The sequence below is a fragment of the Schistocerca serialis genome, chromosome 3 (assembly GCF_023864345.2).
Source record: "Schistocerca serialis cubense isolate TAMUIC-IGC-003099 chromosome 3, iqSchSeri2.2, whole genome shotgun sequence".
Taxonomy (NCBI): domain Eukaryota; kingdom Metazoa; phylum Arthropoda; class Insecta; order Orthoptera; family Acrididae; genus Schistocerca; species Schistocerca serialis.
The window spans coordinates 126678021-126697766 of NC_064640.1; the positions used below are offsets into that span (position 1 = coordinate 126678021).

Consider the following 19746-nt stretch of genomic DNA (forward strand, 5'->3'; position numbering starts at 1 on the left):
ATCAGTATACAATCCGGACCTGGAGACTTGCCCTTATCAAGTGATTTGAGTTGTTTCGCAACCCCTAAGGTATGTACTTCTAAGAAACTCATGCTAGCAGCTGTTCGTGTTTCAAATTCTGGAATATTCCATTCGTCTTCCCTGGTGAAGGAATTTTGGAAAACTGCGTTCAATAACTCCGCTTTAATGGCACAGTCGTCGGTAACAGTACCATCGGCACTGCGCAGCGAAGGTATTGACCGCGTCTCGCCACTTGTGTACTTTACATACGACCAGAATTTCTTCGGATTTTCCACCAAATTTCGAGACAATGTTTCGTTGTGGAACCTATTAAAGGCATCTCGCATTGAAGTCCGTGCCAAATTTCACGCGTCTGTAAATTTTAGCCAATCTTCGGGATTTCGCGTTCTTCTGAACTTCGCATGCTTTTTCCGTTGCCTCTGCAACAGCGTTCGGACCTGTTTTGTGTACCATGGGGGATCAGTTCCATCTCTTACCAATTTATGAGGCATGAATCTCTCAATAGCTGTTGCTACTATATCTTTGAATTTGAGCCACATCTCGTTTACATTTGCATAGTTAGTTCAGAAGGAATGGAGATTGTCTCTTAGGAAGGCTTCTAATGACACTTTATCCGCTTTTTTAAATAAAATTATTTTGCGTTTGTTTCTGGTGGATTTGGAAGAAACGGTATTGAGCCTAGCTACAACGACCTTGTGATCACTAATCCCTGTATCAGTCCTGATGCTCTCTATTAGCTCTGGATTGTTTGTGGCTAAGAGGTCAAGTGTGTTTTCGCAACCATTTACAATTCGCGTGGGTTCGTGGACTAACTGCTCGAAATAATTTTTGGAGAAAGCATTTAGGACAATCTCGGAAGATGTTATTTGCCTACCACTGGTTTTGAACAAGTATTTTCGCCAACATATCGTGGGAAGGTTGAAGTCCCCACCAACTATAACGGTATGAGTCGGGTATTTATTTGTTACGAGACTCAAAATTTCTCTGAACTGTTCAGCAACTATATCATCGGGATCTGGGGGCTGGTAGAAGGAGCCAATTATTAACTTAGTTCGGCTGTTAAGTATAACCTCCACCCATACCAATTCACACTGAGTATCTACTTCGACTTCACTACAAGATAAACCACTACTGACAGACACAAACACTCCACCACCAATTCTGCCTAATCTATCTTTCCTGAACACTGTCCGAGACTTCGTAAAAATTTCTGCAGAACTTATTTCAGGCTTTAGCCAGCTTTCTGTACCTATAATGATTTCAGCTCACAGCTGGTTCACCTCTTATTTTAACAACAGACAGCAAAAGGCCATTATCCCCAGTTTTTAGAACGGCAATGATTTAGGATCTTTTGTGGGGCACGGTCAAATTTTGGGTGCCCTAGGGATCAGCGCTGGGGCCACCCCTGTTCCTTATTTATATAAATGATATGTCCTCTAGTATTACAGGTGATTCTAAAATATTTCTGTTTGCTGATGACACTAACTTGATAGTAAAGGATGTTGTGTGCAACATGGCATTGTTTCAAATAGTGCACTTCATGACATAAGCTCATGGCTTGTAGAAAATAAACTAATGCTAAATCATAGTAAGACTCAGTTTTTACAGTTTCTAACACACAATTCAACAAAACCCGATGTTTTAATTTCACAGAATGGGCATATGATTAGTGAAAGTGAGCAGTTTGAATTTCTTAACATTAAAAGTACTCTACTTTGCTTATTTTTATTCGCTTATGACTTATGGTATTGTATTCTGGGGTAACTGCCCCAAATCTCAAAGGATATTCTTGTCTCAGAAATGGGCGGTTAGCAATATCAACTTATTCCCCAGAATTAGCAGCTTTCACTCAGTTAATATTAGGCAGAAATCCAATCTGCATTTGGATCACACTTCCTTGACTCCTATCCATCCGTTTTCAATAAGCTACTACAAGAATTCAGAAATATTAGCAGTAATTCACATGCTTTCAAATCTAAACTGAACAGTCTCCTCACGGGTAACTCCTATCCTGTTGAGGAGTTCCTTGAAAATTATGCTGATTCCTGTGTTATATTGTTGATTCCATTTACATAAACTTATGGCTGGTCTTTTTTTGAGTTCATAAACATTTTATTTTATCTGATGCTACTCTTATGTTGTGATTTCATGTACTTGCATGTTCCACGATCTTGGAGATTTGCTCCTCAGTTTGGTCCTATGGAACTAGATGTGTAAAATAAAATATTACCTTATACTTTAGCCATTTTTAAAAATCTGGAATATCACTTTGACCACCCTAAAAGTCACCATTTTCATCTTGGTTGACTAGGATTTGGAGAGTTAACAGGAGCTTGCACTCCTTTTTCTGCCAATTATTTGGAAAATTGTGGTTATGAAACCAACTTCCATGCAATCTGCACCATTTTCACAAATTTTGAAGTTTCTTTTACTCTGTGAGATAGTGTTCCATCTGCACCTCTGTCAAATTGTTGACATGCCCAACCATACCTTTGTGATGCGTAAAGCAGTGGAATGAGTAAAGGTGATGACATGACGTGTAGTTCGGGAATCCAGTGGTCAACAGGTGTATAAACAAAATTGAAATCATTCCTGGACTTTTGGGCAACGTTATTGCATCGAGTTAATAAGACTCTCTCTCTCTCTCTCTCTCTCTCTCTCTCTCTCTCTCTCTCTCTCTCTCTCTCTCATGGTTCACATGGTCAGCTACATCGTATAATCATATCGTGTGAAATGAATTAAGAGTGGGTAATGGCATGCTGAAATTATTGTTTATTGATATTGTGGGCTATACTGCATCCATCCTGTATGTCACGCCTGGTTAAGATGAGAGATAATTTACTTATGTACTCAGTTCCAACCGTAATTACCTCTTGTGTAATCATTTCATGCTCCATCTCTTTGAAATTCTGTATCTGGTCATTTACAAATCTTGTAATTCTTACAATGTGGCTTTATTGACGTCAGATACCTGAAAGGCTAGAAGTGGCAGTTGGTGTTTGCATAATAATAATAATAATAATAATAATAATAATAATAATAATAGCCAGCCGTTGTGGACGAGCGGTTGTAGGCGGTTCAGTCTGGAACTGCGCCGCTGCAACGGTCGCGGGTTCGAATCCTGCCTCGGCCATGGATGTGTGTGATGTCCTTAGGTTAGTTAGGTTTAATTAGTTCTAAGTTCTAGGGGACTGATGACCACAGATGTTAAGTCCCATAGTGCTCAGAGCCATTTGAACCAATAATAATAGTAATAGTAATAATAATAATAGTAATAATAATAATAATAAACTACAGAAAGCATATAAACTCACGTGGAACTATTATAACAAAAAGTCCATATCCATTAACGTAAAGTTGAGGCACTACAACACTGTCGTACTTCCGGAGGCACTGTATGCATCTGAAGCAGCACAAAGAGGTGGGCAAACTAAAATCAAAGAAATAGAGAAACAAGAAAGGAAAATTCTCAGGAAAATTTTTGGCTCGATACAAGAGCAAGGACTCTGAATGAAGAGACCAACATCAGAATTATACAAATACACAGACAAGATTACGGATACAATAAGGAAAAGAAGAATGCAGTTCTCCGGACATATCCACAGGATGAATGAAAACAGAATTTCAAAGCGAATTCTTAAAGTCATCAACTCAGGCAAAATGGATAAAAGAAGTTGAAGACGACCTCAGACAAGCACACATAACAGTAAACGATGCAGAAAAAAGAACTGAATTCAGGAACATCATCAAAAAACATAAATTTGACACCACAACACAGAAGAGACCAAGATGCAAATGCACAGCGGAGCGAAAGAAACAACACAGTGAACACATGAAGAAAATTTGGGCTCAGAAAAAAACATAAACAATCATCATAAAGGAATTAGAGTTCAAACGCTCTCTTAGATGGCAATAATCGAAAATAATAATAATAATAATAATAATAATAATAATAATAATAATAAACCCCGTGGAGGCCTGGGAAAAGAATAGGCCTCCGGCATGTTCTGCCAGTCGTAAAAGGCGACGAAAAGAACAAACCACTAATAGGGCTAACCCCCCTTTTAGTGTGATTAGTTGGTTCAGGACAGAACTAAAGAAGCCTCGGACAAGTGCCGTCATGTTCGGGGATGACATTCGAACCCTATGCCTGCCCACAATGGTAACGACACTGCTAGCCAACTGGAAAATGATTTAAATCCAAATAGAGGTGTTTTGCAGGATATGCTTCCTGCAACCACCCTAGAAGGAAAACAAACACAGAGGATGAGATGGTCAGATGAAGTTAATCGACACCTCATGTTCTGTTATTACCAAGCAACAAACCTAGGAACCAACACAACTGGATACAGATCACAAGTATAAAACAACATTTATTATCAGATACCCAGAATTAAAATTTTTAACAGAACAATGACTAGCTGATCAGATCCGTGTAATAATAAAAAATAACAGGATACCCCAGTCAGAATTAGAAAACATCAAAGAACAAGTACAACAAATACTGGAGCAAAATAATGTGCAATCAGAAGAAGAAGAAAATACAGTAATGGACTCATACATCCCAGAGCAAACAAACAAAGAACAACACGCATCAATTAAACAATCAGAGGAAAACGAAATCTTAAGACAGCCACCAGAACAAGCACAAATAGAACTCGAAGTAACACTGATGTTAGATATAGAAGAAAAATTTCAGCTGACGTATATAGAATACAAAGACACAAATACAGACAATAGACCATTCTTGCATAGACCGCCAAATAACCCACAAGTCGAAAAAACAATAAAAACTATCAACACAATCATACACAACAAAATAAATGAAAACACAACTATGGAAGAGTTACAACTACTGGTTTATATAGGAGCGCTCACTACACTAAATATACACACTAGGCAGAGATCAGAACCAACCAACACACAGAAGAAACCTGCAAAACCAGCATGGCAACACAGGCTACAGATCAGAATAGAAAACTGAGAAAAGACATCGGACAGCTAACACAATTTATAGGAAATGAAATGTCAGGAAAAAAAAAAAAACAGAAAAGGTTAGGTAAAATCTCACAACAAGAAGCGATAGAGCAATTAGTTGAAAAGAGGCAGAAATTACAAGCATTGGCCAAACAACTTAGAAGATACAAAAAAAGTGAAAATAGAAGGAAACAAAACCAAACATTCAACGCAAACCAAACGAAATTTTAGCAGACAATAGATAACACACACATTAAAATAGACAATCCACCAAACATAACAGACATGTAACACTCCTGGAGCAACATATGGTCAAACCCGGTACAACATAACAGGCATGCACGGTGGATACAAGCAGAAACAGATACATACAAGATGATACCACAAATGCCTGAAGTGATAATTTTGCAACATGAAGTCACCCAAGCAATTAATTCTACTCACAATTGGAAAGCCCCCTGGAAAAGATAAAATAGCAAATTTCTGGCTAAAGACGTTCACCTCAACACATTCACATCTAACTAAATTATGTAACAGTTACATTGCAGACCCATACACATTCCCTGATACACTTACACATGGAATAACTTATCTGAAACCTAAAGATCAAGCAGACACAGCAAACCCAGCTAAATATCGCCCCATAACCTGCCTACCAACAATATACAAAATATTAACTTCAGTCATTACACAGAAATTAATGACACATACAACACAGAACAGAATTATAAATGAAGAACAAAAAGGCTGTTGCAAAGGAGCACGAGGATGTAAAGAGCAACTGATAATAGATGCAGAGGTGATATATCAAGCTAAAACTAAACAAAGGTCGCTACACTATGCATACATTGATTACCAAAAAGCTTTTGATAGTGTACCCCACTCATGGTTACTACAAATATTGGAAATATACAAAGTAGATCCTAAATTGATACAGTTCCTAAACATAGTAATGAAAAATTGGAAAACCACACGTAATATCCAAACAAATTCAAATAATATCACATCACAGCCAATACAGATTAAGCGTGGAATATACCAAGGAGACTCATTAAGTCCTTTCTGGTTCTGCCTTGCTCTGAACCCACTATCCAACATGCTAAATAATACAAATTATGTATACAATATTACTGGAACATACCCACACAAAATCACACATTTGCTATACATGGATGATCTAAAACTACTGGCAGCAACAAATCAACAACTCAACCAATTACTAAAGATAACAGAAGTATTCAGCAATGATATAAATATGGCTTTTGGAACAGACAAATGTAAGAAAAATAGCATAGTCAAGGGAAAACACACTAAACAGGAAGATTACATATTGGATAACCATAGCGACTGCATAGAAGTGATGGAAAAAACAGATGCCTATAAATATCTAGGATACAGACAAAAAATAGGAATAGATAATACAAATATTAAAGAAGAACTAAAAGAAAAATATAGACAAAGACTAACAAAAATACTGAAGACAGAATTGACAGTAAGAAACAAGACAAAAGCTATAAATACTTATGCTATACCAATATTGACCTACTCATTTGGAGTAGTGAAATGGAGTGACACAGACCTAGAAGCACTCAATACACTTACACTATCACAATGCCACACATATAGAATACATCACATACATTCAGCAACTGAAAGATTCACATTAAGCAGAAAGGAAGGAGGAAGGGTACTTATCCACATAAAAAAACCTACATTATGGACAGGTAGACAATTTAAGAAAATTCTTTCTAGAACGAGCAGAAACTAGCAAAATACACAAAGCAATCACTCATATAAATACATCGGGTACACCACTGCAATTTCATAACCACTTCTACAACCCTTTAGATCACATAACATCAACAGATACGAAGAAAGTAAATTGGAAAAAGAAAACACTACATGGCAAGCACCGGCATCATCTAACACAGCCACACATCGATCAAGACACATCCAACACATGGCTAAGAAAAGGCAATATATACAGTGAGACGGAAGGATTCATGATGGCAATACAGGATCAAACAATAAACACCAGATATTACAGTAAGCATATTATTAAAGATCCCAATACCACAACAGATAAATGCAGACTTTTCAAACAACAAATAGAAACAGTAGATCACATCACAAGCGGATGTACAATACTAGCAAATACAGAATACCCCAGAAGACATGACAGTGTAGCAAAAATAATACATCAACAGCTTGCCTTACAACATAAACTTATAAAACAACACGTTCCCACATACAAGTATGCACCACAAAATGTACTGGAGAATGATGAAATCAAATTATACTGGAACAGAACCATTATAACAGATAAAACAACACCACATAATAGTAATAATAATTTGTTTTCTACCTATCCGCTCCCTCTCCTCATCACCAAATTATGAGAAAAGAGCAGAATTTTACAAGTTGTTTTATTTATAATCACTTTGCTCTCCCAAGTTGTACCGAACATTATTTGACCTAATTCTTTTCCTATATGACCTGACACAGAGGTATGTTTATTGGAATTGATCATATTGTCACACGGAAACCCCAATAAAGTCCAAATCTGAAGGCAGGGTTGTCAATAAAGAACAACACATGAAAGCACGATTAGTACTGATGCCAACATACTGCCAGTACAGGACAGAACTGACCTGGGTAGAGAGTGCAACTGTTTATATGAACGTCAAATATTCCAGAATGGTGTTGTTTATACAAATATTAAATATTCCAGAATACACAAACATCACAAACATATTTGAAGAATCTTCCAGAAATGGTAACTACTAAATAACAAATAATTTCTGGTGACTGGGTTGGAACCAGTGACCAGCAGCACACCAGCCAATGACACTAACCACTGCATCACACTTCATGCACCACAGCTCACGGCATTAGAGATGGGTAAACTCGTTCATCCTTGGGAACTAGTTCACTGCTGATCGTTCTTTTTTGGGAACCGTTCATTTTTACTCGTTCACCTTTCATTTTTGCTTGGTATACGGTTCTTATGAAAAACTGAACACTAGTAGTGTAGGTGACTGAAGGATGGAGGGCACCAAGAGGGGGCACTTGCCTCCCTCCTGGAGTATAGAGTTTTTATTCATTACAGAATTCTTACACACTTTTAGAAGTAATTTCTGTGATTCTGCAGAACCTCTCGTTTAGCCAACTGTAGCTTTGTGTGGCTGAATGCCTGATCGCAGGGAAATAATATAGGGTGGCGCATGGAAAACCGGCCCCGAGTACAGACTGCTCGCCAATTACAGGTGATGTGTTGCCCGTTACGAGCAGATGCAACAAACAGACAAACATGTAATAATTAGGCAGTGAAGAAATAACAAGCTAATGCAAGCAACAATTGCGAAACAATCGATGATGATGTGTAGCGAGCTGGAGAAGAGAACATGAAAATCTCACGCGACGCGCATGGGCTATAGTTCATGTAGTCTTGTAAACCTGTTGGTGGCTGTTTCCCAACTTAATAGACCACAAGTGTCTTGTATAAAAATTCTTCGTTTCGACTTCCACTACATAGCTATGCTACGTTGTAAACAATAATCATTTACACCCTATATATACTGCACGTTGTCTCTGAGTTTGTAGGCGAAGTAAAGACTTTATGGAAGCATAAAATAAAATGTGATTTTCTCATCATACTTGCGTCACACGCTTAGTAAAAATTAGGTTTTTATGTTGCATTATTAAAGTTAATGCAGCAATAATAATAGTAATTAAGTTTGCAGTAGTAAAGTTTTTGGTTTGAAAGCTCCTTCTGAACAAATGTTTTTGAGATAATAAGTAAATACGATTTTATGGCAATCTATGTGTTCTCAAATGGAGAGGCACCGCTTTTCCTACTGAGTCAAAATGACCCACAACCCACTTTTTTATTTTATTTTATTTTATTTTTTTTTTCAATGAAACCAAACTAGCGGGTAATGCAAATTGGAAACAACCAAACTTAAAAATAAATAGAGCCTTCCTAAATGTAATGTTTTGTATATGAAAGATACACGAAAATCGTTTTATATGAATTTTCTTACACTAAACATTAAGCAAATTATTGAAAGTTAGTTGCTAAATCAAGTTGATGAAACCAAAAAATATATGAATAACAAAAAAAACTTGCCTTGTTATAAGTATGTATTCTGCTGTTCGTCGATATAATGAATTGAGCTGATATGCCCTTTTGTTACCTGAAAAAACGTACCTATTACATACAACGTAATTTTTATGTAATTTACGTAACTATAAAATACTTTTTGATTACCGGTCACTGAACTGAATAGCCAGAGCCAAGTGCAAGAACAGTTTGGAACACATGTAAAATGGGCAAGCGCAGTGAACGAAACGAACAACTGGATACTGAACTAACTAGGAGCAGTCGGAAGTGGAACTGAGACAGGTGGTCATGCGAAGAATGACAAGTGCGGCCGAGGGAGGCCGAGACTGAGACGAGCGTGCGACCGAGGCTGGAACGAGAACTGCCGAAGTGACCGGCGCAACTGAAGTGAACTAGTGAACTATGAACTGATCGTTCCTCGTTCCTGGGAACTGTAAGTAGACTGCCGCGACCGAAGTGAACTACGAACCGATCGTTCCTCGTTCCCGGGAACTATAAGTAAACCGCCGCGACCAAAGTGAACTACGAACCGATCGTTCCTCGTTCCCGGGAACTATAAGTAGACTGCCGCGACCGAAGTGAACTATGAACCGATCGTTCCCTGGAATTTGTTCCTTGGTCCTTTCGTTCATCTTGGATCTTGTCCATGGCCCTCTGTATGGCTGTGCTGGCAGATCCTTATGTTCTGGTTATGTTGTCACAGCATCTCCTCTATGATGAGCATTAGAGGTAGCTCCCCTTTCATCATTGATTTGCATCTTTGGACAATAGCAGGACTTCATTTTCTGCCCTCGTCTTCTTGATGAAGGATCATAATCCTCAGACAAGTGACAGAGGATACAATATAGTCAAAAGTTATGCTTCAATAACTTTTATAATAGTCCAACATTCCACAGAAGTGTAGAACTCCATACATAGTCTACGGGGCTGTGTCTCACTGGCCAGTGCTTAATGTTATAGTGGTCATCATCTTTCTCCTGGGTGTCCAGGTTCTGTATGTAAGCAAGCTGCCTTGCTTCTTCTGTCCTGGTTATGAGATGTTTCATGTAGTCATCATGAGTATCGATCAGTTGAAATGAGAAAAGTTTATCCATTGTTTTGAACTCATGGCTCTAGAGCAGAAAGAACAGTGTGAAAACTATAGTGTCTTGCTCCACTGTGTTTTATGCGAATATCATGATGGGAAGTATTGTACCCAAGTCATTCTGTGCAGTGTCAGTGTACATTGAGAGCATGCCTGCCAACATCGTACTGACATGTTTTTTTTAGGCCATTCGTCTGTGGCTGGTAGGCAGTTATCCTCTAAGTGTTGTCGCAACGTGAAATTGCCCTGATACTATTCTCAACTGGAAAACTTTTCCACCATGAGAGCTCATCATGTGGGGAGCACTGCACTTTAGAATGATGCCTTCTACAAGGAACTGTGCAATTACTGGAGCTTCAGGAGCTGCATTGTTTTGGTGACAACATTGTGGGTGAGGTAGACTGTGCTGACTATTATTCATTGACTCCCTTTTGTCAACTTAGGGAATCTCCCCAAGAGGTCACTTCCAATTTGGTAAAGTGGTGCTGCTGCAGGCAGGTTTAGTACCAGATGCCCCAGAAGTAATTGCAACACATGCATTTTTTACAGTGGCTCACATAGTGTCTAATGGATCAGTAGAGACTTGGTGAGTGATACCTGCATCTGATTTGGTCTCGAGTCTTCATAAATCCCAGATGAGTGTCATGTCGACGTGATGTTGGAATATAATGGAAATACCTTGGGGTTGCTGGCCACAGATGAGCTGGATGATGTGCATCAATTTCCACATTATGACAGTGTTTATACGACCCGGGAAAAACCCGGGAATTTTTTCATCCGGGAGAAAACCGGGAAAAACCAGGAAATTTTTCAGGATTCCAGGAATTTTTCATTGTTTTAGTTTTCAGTTAAATTTTTGCAATTTTGACTGGTAAGAACCAATATTCTAACAAAGGATATTATTGTATCCTGCTACTGCAGAATAATACTTCAACAATAATACATAAACGAGAGAAAAAACGAAAATAACTTAAATTGCAAAGGAAATGCGCCATATACAACAACGACACAAAGTGCTCATGCAAGGGTCTGCCAACAGCAAAATTTGTCAAAGGCTTTAGGAAGACTATGCAATAGCTTCATAACAACAAATTGCCTCCGATGAGCGTGAAGTCACAACTGTTTACATTTGATTCATTTTAGCAGTTATGAGCGGACTCATGCGCATGCGCAGTTGAGTCGTGTTTGAGCAGTAGATTCTCCCTCTTCTGGTTACAGGAATGTGGCTATTGGCTGTGCAAGCAGTCGCAGCAAGCAGCTAGTTGTTACCAGGAGAAGGGGGCAGCAAATTCATATTCTGGAGGGGAAAAAAAAACCTTGTTTCACAAAGTGCCTAGCATCCAGCGCACGTTTGTCTATCGATTATTTTGAAACGCTTCCCTGTTGGTTTTTGAACATGTTTTAAGTTGATTTCTGAATGAATCATAAGTTGATTTTTGAAAGCGTGTATAGTGTACGTGATGTCTCTGTCAGGAGAATCCTCGTCACATCTAGAAATAAACTTTCTGCAGACAAAAGAGGTCAGGGCTATACGAGCTGAGCGGAGTAAAGCTGAACGGATGAATGTCAATCGCTGTCTGATTATGTGGTAGATTGGGTTTGCCAATGATCAGCTTTGTTATAATTACTACTATTGAAATCCATAGATTCAGTCTACCAGAATGGAAGTAAACGACTGACAGGAATAACAGGTGAGAAAGATTACATACTATCTTCTCGGTGAACTCAAGAAAATGAAATTTTGACAGAAAAGTTTTGACCAGGTCCCTACACTACTAAGGGCCAGTTGTACAGTTCCCGGCTAGCAGCCGCTTAAGTTCTATTTGGGAAGTAACGCGGAAAACGTGTTGCACGAACACGTAATAACGCCTAACCGGAAAACAATCGCGGGATAACTGAACCTGTGATTCTGGCAGTGTTTGTGAAATTAATCGGCGAACAAATTTTGACAATGGTAGGAATAGCTGCAGAATTGGTGATGACAAGATGGTTTCTTAGAATGAGAAAGGAGAAGAAACGGAGACATCACACAAATTATGAAGAATAAGACAATTCCAAATTTATATAAAAATGTCGTAATACTACTTTTCGATCTTGTGCTTGAGAAACTGGTGCGTATGAATGAAATGTGAAACTGTTTCCTAACATAAAGCTTTTTGCTTGTAGTAGGCCTAATAGGCATATGATATTGGTACTTTGTGGATTATATTCTGTCGTGTTTTAAAAATGGCCGTTTGTGCCAAAAAAGTCTTGTTTATTTGGTGTGTCTTACAAAATTGCTCCAATATCAGAAAGGCCTCTTTTGTTTTATGTAGCAGGCAGTGACAAAATAGATGTAATCAGATCGAGAAACCACACCAGGCTTGAGTATTATTTGTGTTAACAGCTTTTTCAGTATTAGATAACGACATTTTGATTTTTCACTTAGTGAATCGTTTGATGAGCTTTGGTGAGGTAATAGATTCTTTTGCAGAAAGGAAAGCATGCCATGTAAAGCTGTAGCAAGATTAGAGAGAAAAAATGCTAGGAGCTAAGGATTGAAGAAATGTGTACTTTCTTGCTTCTCTCTTTACTTTATTGGTTTTGTGTGCCCTGCATTTAATTTTATGTCACACAAAACAGCAAGTTATTAGCTAATAGGCAATAAAGAGTGCAAATTTTCTGAAGAGTTCTTGTTCTCCCGATTACAAATAATCTCGTCCACTATTAATTGCGAGATTTTTTTTTTAAGAGGGGCCTGCTGGCAAACCGGCCGACTGGAAGCAGGAGAGGCACCACAGGACATTTCAACTTCCACTGTCCTGAATATAGTTTGATGGCATCCAGTACAAAATATACACATTTGAATTCCACAAAGCGAAATACAGTGATGAGCGATAGAAGAATGCTTTATGAAGAGGCGTGGCACTGCACTTCAGCACACTTGAGACCAAATAATATGTCTTACATTTCCTCGAACACATATGTTTTATGTTTCAGACTTTTCAGGAAGATGTGCGCTACAAGATGAACATATTTTTGAAAATTCGATCTTTTTTTAGTATTGATCCAGTTCGCAAATATCGTAGATCCGAGGCTAATGCACAGAGCAGTCTGAGTTATAGTGGGTAGTCTCCACGTGACCCGTGTTTACATTTAGCGATTTTGCTGTTTACTCTTTGTTTACCCTCACGTCAAATGAAAACAAGACAGATGTCTGTGGCCGGGAGCTATGAAGTGAATTAAAATACATTCACATAATTACGGAAGGCTAAAATATGTCATTAGTTTCAGATTTTATGTTGTTTCCACCTTTCTAACTGTCAAGCATTAATCGCCTTGCAGAACAATGAAGTTAGTTTTGTCGGTTTGCTAAAGAAATTTGACTTTTATAAACCTTTTCCGCAGAGGCAGTCAATGTATTTGAAAGGAAATGTTTGAATCCACAGTACTGGCTAGTTTCAACTGTTCGCTGCATTTCAAGTGCACATTTTCATCTTCTAGCATGTATGGCGCGTTATGCTATAATAAAGAACCAAGCATGATATAATACAGTACTGGTGCTCCAAGAAAATTTACATCCCGAAAACCACACTGAAAAGCTTAATATCAGGTCGAGGTATACTTGATTGGGAATCTGGACATACGAATGTGCACTTAAAGTATGCACTTTAAGTGTGCGCATTTTAGTTATGGTTCACGAAATTCCGATGCTCTTGGAATATCATCTGATGTCTTGTTTCTGTTATGACATAATGTATGATCTTTCAATGTTTTATACGTATGTACATGTGGTCTTCCTGCATCATGGTAGCTGCACAAGCGCGGTGACGCCTGTTATCTGCACTCTCCGTCAACTGCTGAAACGAACTTATTTCTAACATATCGCTCTCTGGCAACTGCTGAAACGAACCTATTTCTGACAGGTCGCAGGAAAATATTGTGAAATGGGGTTTGAAATTTGTTACTTTCAAAGTAAATATCCTTTTACGTAAGTTGAACTATGTGCGAGAATGTACCATGAATTTCTTAAATCACAGAGCGTTTGACTCTCATTTAAAAAATCAGCTCTTTGATGATGAGCCATTTAGAAAAATTTCGAACAAATTTCGAACCCAGAAGATCAGACATTTGTCATTATTAAAAATTTTACTGGCACATTTGTGTGATTCTTAAAGTGTAACATGCGCATAAAAGATCAACATTATATGCGAAATCATAATTTTTCTTGCAGCTTATTAACCTTAGAGACCAATATTATATGTGAAAGCTTTTCTTTTCTTGTAGCAACACTATGTATATTAATTTAAACTATTAACTTTCCCTGTTTGTGTGTTCGTGCTACGTAACAGTGATGTTGCTGTTGGCTGACTACATCAAGTGTCCTATGCTCTGAATATCCGCTGTCATTGGCTGCCGAGATCACGACATGAGCTATGACTCGCTTACAGAAATGCATCGCAATCTCTATTTCAATGATTCGGAAAGTAACATGCGGTGTTTGGTGGAATTCCAATGTATACTTTCATAATACGAAAATATGCAACGTACATGTTGCTGCACATAAGACATTTCCAAAACGCGTCTTTCTCTCTGAGTTTCATTTTCTAAAGTGCTGGGAAATTCTACGCCCATGTGTAAAACCTAAACCATTCAAAGTATTGATAAGGGAAAATATACTGTCACTTAACACGGGAAAAGCGTGTTTTCACCCAGGAGAAAGTGTATTTTTAACCGGGAAATCCGGGAAAAATCTGGGAATTTTTCTTCCTTGGTCACGTATACACCCTGTATCAGATCATAGTTCCTCTTATACAGTATACCATTTATTTGTTGGTATCCTTTGGCTGGACCTTCCCTCTGTTCAGCAGCATTGTCATATAATGCAGCAATTACTGAGATTTCACTCGTGCTGCTGTGTTCTGCCAAAGAATTCCCTGAGTGACAGTCAGAACTATTCTGATTGTGTCCATATTTTTGTACCAATGTGATGTCATACTCCTGAACCCTCAGTGTCTGTTTTGCTAGTTGACCCGATGGATTCTTTGGGCTGGTCAGCCAGTATAGAGAGTGGTGATCTGTCTAAATAGTGAAGTGTTTGCCTAATAAATAGGGCCAGAACTTGTTTATGGCCGAAACACCTCCAAGGCACTCCATCTCAGTAGTTCTTCTTGAACTTGGAGGATACTCTTCCTGGATTTGTACTAGAACTGCCCCTATCCCACAACACATTTCAACACATTTGTCAGTTGGCTTCGATATTCTTCAGATGTCTTCAAAAAAATGGCATTATCATCCAGATAGCAAAGTCCAATTTAAGTGTAAAATAGATTGTCCATTGTATTTTTGAAGATGGCTGGAGCATTTCATAGTTCAAGTGGCATAACTTTGAACTCATAGAGGCTATTCATAGTTACGAAAGTAGTCATTTCCCAGTCAGCCTTGTCAATCTCGATTTGCCAGTAGCCTGTCTGTGTGTGCATTGTTGAAAAATACTTTACCCCTTCCAAGCAATCCAGGGTGCAGTCAGTGCACGGCAGTAGAAACAGAAGTCTCTCTTTGTGATTTTGTTCAGTTGTTGTAGGTAGTCAACTCAGAAACACCATGTGCTGTCCTTCTTTGCAAGGACAACAGGAGAGGAACAAGGACTCTCTGAAGTGTTAATGATGTCATCTTTCACCATGTTTTCCTCTTACTCCTGAATTATCCATTCTTCAGCCAACAACACTGTATGAGCATTGGCTATTGGTGGCTGATCCCCAGTGTTAATAGTGAGTGAGGTGGCACAGTTGCTAGCACACTGGATTTGCATTCGGGAGGACGACGGTTCAATCCTGCGTCCGGCCATCTTGATTTAGGTTTTCCGTGATTTCCTTAAATCGCTCCAGGCAAATTCTAGGATGGTTCCGTTGAAAGGGCACGGCCGACTTCCTTCCCTAATCCGATTAGACCGATGACCTCGCTGTCTGGTCTCTTCCCCCAAACAACCCAACCCCCAGTGTTAATATGACGTTTTATCATGGACTGCTTGGCCTGTCTTTCCTTCACTCTGGATTTGAAAGCTTCTGAAATTGACACAAAATAGCTATTACTTGCCAATGTTGATCCTCTGTCAAGCCAAATTCTATTGGCAGTTAAATAATAGCTTCCTCCCCTGTGTTGCCTGTAGTTGTAATTTAGCAGGATTCTTTGTTGATGACTCTAAGCTGCCCTTCCTGGATTGTTTCAGCTGTTCGTGTGCACACACCTTTAGGGATGAATGGGGGCTGCTCGTGACAGTGAGGGATCCAAAGTTCTCCTTGACCCTCCACTATGTTTATGATCATTGCCGGCATGTAGATTTGTTTTGTGAGCCTGAGTAGTTTTTTACAATCAACAAAAACTTCACATCATATTTGCCATTGACTGTAGAAATTATTTTTTTCACAATTGCAGTTTCAACTTTTGGGCCATTGTCAAGTGTTAAGTGTTACTGCAAAAGATTTTGCTTCAGCGCATGTCAGACTAAAATCCTCCGATAGGCCTACATGTCATCATCAGAAATAGCCTTGTGAAATAAATAATTTCTAGTCAGTGATATCCTTCAAGAAATTCTACATGACTGTGAGCCCCAACCATGAGTAGTTAATCAAAAACTTCACAGTTTAACTGTGCATCTTGACTGACTTGACTGATGACTGGAACTTGTCTTGTTGATGACAAAGGGATAACAATGTCTTCAATAGCCAACAACTGCTCAGAGCAATCTTTTTTTATGTATGCTTGTTAGAATATCTTTATCAGTTTGGAGATCTGATCTTTCACAGTCTATGAATGGTTGTGGTGACTGCAAGAAGTCCTACCCAAGAATAATGATATGACTACATTCTGATGAAATGACAAGGATCAAACCTCTCTTCTTCACCATTCTCAATTATTTCTGAGCTATGTGGTCAGCATTCATGGTGGATATGTCTTTTGCACTCGGTCCAAGATTTCTGGCTGCCGTACACTGTTGTGTCTCTACTTTTACTGTTTCGCACATGAGAGAAGTGAGGTCATGGTGGTCTTCTGCAACTACCTTGGGGACCAAGGAACCACATTCAGGAGTCGACTGTATCACTTTCACCTGACTCTTTTCTTTGTGATACATTTCCTTAGTCCACTGGCACCACTTGATAAATTCTTCTGTTGTTTTGACATCCTCTATCGGAGAAGCTTGGTGTGTGTCTTCTGCGACTCCTTTTCTCATAAGTGAGGAAACATTCTGTATGTGTGACTGTGTCGTTTTGCAATAGCAATGGGCCTTGTTCTTTGGTTGTTCTTCTGTTAAGCAGACTTACTGTTGATTGTCACCAATTGTTTTCCTCAGTTCAACCTGGAATTTGCCCCAGCTATTGAGCTTCTTTTCGTTGTTCTCAAACCATTGCTGGGCTGTGTCATACAAATAAAAGTATACATATACCAGACACGTCGTATCATCCCACTTGTTATATTTGGTGACTTGGTCAGATCCTGTTATCCATTTCATCAGATCCTGACCAGTATCCCTGGAAAACACTGATTGATGCCTGATTTTCAGCTGACATCTGCTGTTTTGGATTCCATCCATTTTCTGAATTTACAGATCTTAGGAATGATGTACTGCTTGTATTTCAATTCCTGTCCATGTAGGTGACTGCTTTTACATTGCCTAACTGGAGTCTTGGTGATTTAAATGTTGTGAAGCACCTGGCACCTCCACCAAACAATGCCATGTCGAAATCACAATTGAGTCCAAGTCCAAAGGCAGGGTTGTCAATGAAATACAACACGTAGACTGAAAGAAATTTTATTACTGACATCAATATACAGCCAGAACAGAACTGATGTGGATGGGGAGTGCAGTTTTTTATACAAGTGTTATATGTTCCAGAATGCTATAATGGGAATCAAAAAGTTCCAATTTGAAGATGTTGCTGCAGCTTGTATGCAATGTAATGATTTTCTTATGCGGGTATATAAGCACCAATATGTAGGCAATGGATTAGTGTGGCTTTTGTGTCTTTCCACCATGCGTACAGTAAATGGGGAAATATGAATTATGACAAGAAGGACTAATATGCTATTATTTCTTCCTTGGCTGCTGAAGGACAAACACCGGTGACATTCATTGGAGAATGAAAAATGCGTATGGGACAGCATGTCTGTCAAAAACCACCATTGTGGAATGGTACACCAATTTCTGTGCTGGTTTCAATTTGACACAAGACAGTGGTTGATATGGGAGGCCAGCCTCATCTCTTACACCAGCTCAAGTGGTAGACACTTGGGCACTTGCCCTATGGTCCTAGTCTCTCCTCATGTGATTATCTCCTTATCCCTTAAAAAAGTCTTTGAATGATTGACAGTTCCTGTCAGTTTGTGATGTGCAGCAAGCACAGATTTCTTCATGCAACAGGATGTTTTACCAAACAGGTGTCTTTGACCTAATGCTTTAGTGAGATGATTGCCTCAGTGCTGACAGTGATTTTGCCTGATTGGCATAGTAATGCTGTATTGCACAGCCTTGAAACAGAAACTTTTTGATCACCCATTATAGTATTTATACATAAACTGGATTTTCCACCTATAGAACCACAATATATTTCAAGAATCTTCCAGAAATGATAACTCCAAAATAATAAATAATTGCTGGTAGTTGTGTTTGAACTGGCGATGTGCAGTATGCCAGCTGGCAACACTTATCACTGCATGCACAAGAACTGATGGCAGTATTTCTTTGTACATACAAAACAATAATGTATGCTCTGTTGGTTGTGCATGTCAGCGTCACACTTTATCTGTGACTGGCTGCATAAGCTGATTCCTAGGTCAGACAGGGGTAAGTGAATCATGCCTCTGAGGGAATTATGATTTGCTTATCCAACAATTGTTAATGCTCTGATTATTGTTAGAATGTTGCTTACATGCCGACTGAAGGGCTTTCTTCATTAGAGTTATCAGATTGTAGATGTTATAGGGGGAGAGGAGTTAATTGCTCTTGAACATATCAGCATACAGATTTGAGATGTGCTCCATTTTTGTGTACTGTGTATGAGTGATGCCCTCTAAAATATAAAAGTGCACCTATACAGCATGAAATGCTACACTATGATAGTGTGTAAAAAATTCATATACTAGCTTTGTAGCATTCTTTTCATCTTATTATCAGGTTGGTGCACAAAAACAATGGATTCTGAAATGGCAATAGTTGGATGTTAACAAATGCCAACAAAGCACCTATATTTTCATTGAGAATTTTGGGTTTACTAAAATGGTCAGAGGCACTCAGGAACACCAACAAACATTTGTACCTGACACATTATGACAGTTATGACTGCAGTGGTCATTGAAAAAAACTGTAGTCTGTAGCATGGCTTTAGAAGATAAACCCTGTAAAGAAATGTTAGCAAGTACACAATGTGAAAAACAGTAGGGCTAGTGAACTTTCCTCCTCATTTTTAATGGGATACCAGTGATATTGAGCTACATTTTTATAACAGTGACTTCTCAGCATTTTCAAGAATATGGAAAAGTGTGCACAACTGATTCCTCAGGAGCT

General features: G+C 38.7%; 1 protein-coding gene across 1 annotated transcript in view; it reads left to right on the top strand.

Annotated features, from left to right (window-relative positions):
• Nucleotides 1–19746, top strand: part of LOC126469823 (uncharacterized) — a 183606-nt gene that overhangs the window by 74013 nt on the left and 89847 nt on the right. The window lies entirely within an intron of this gene.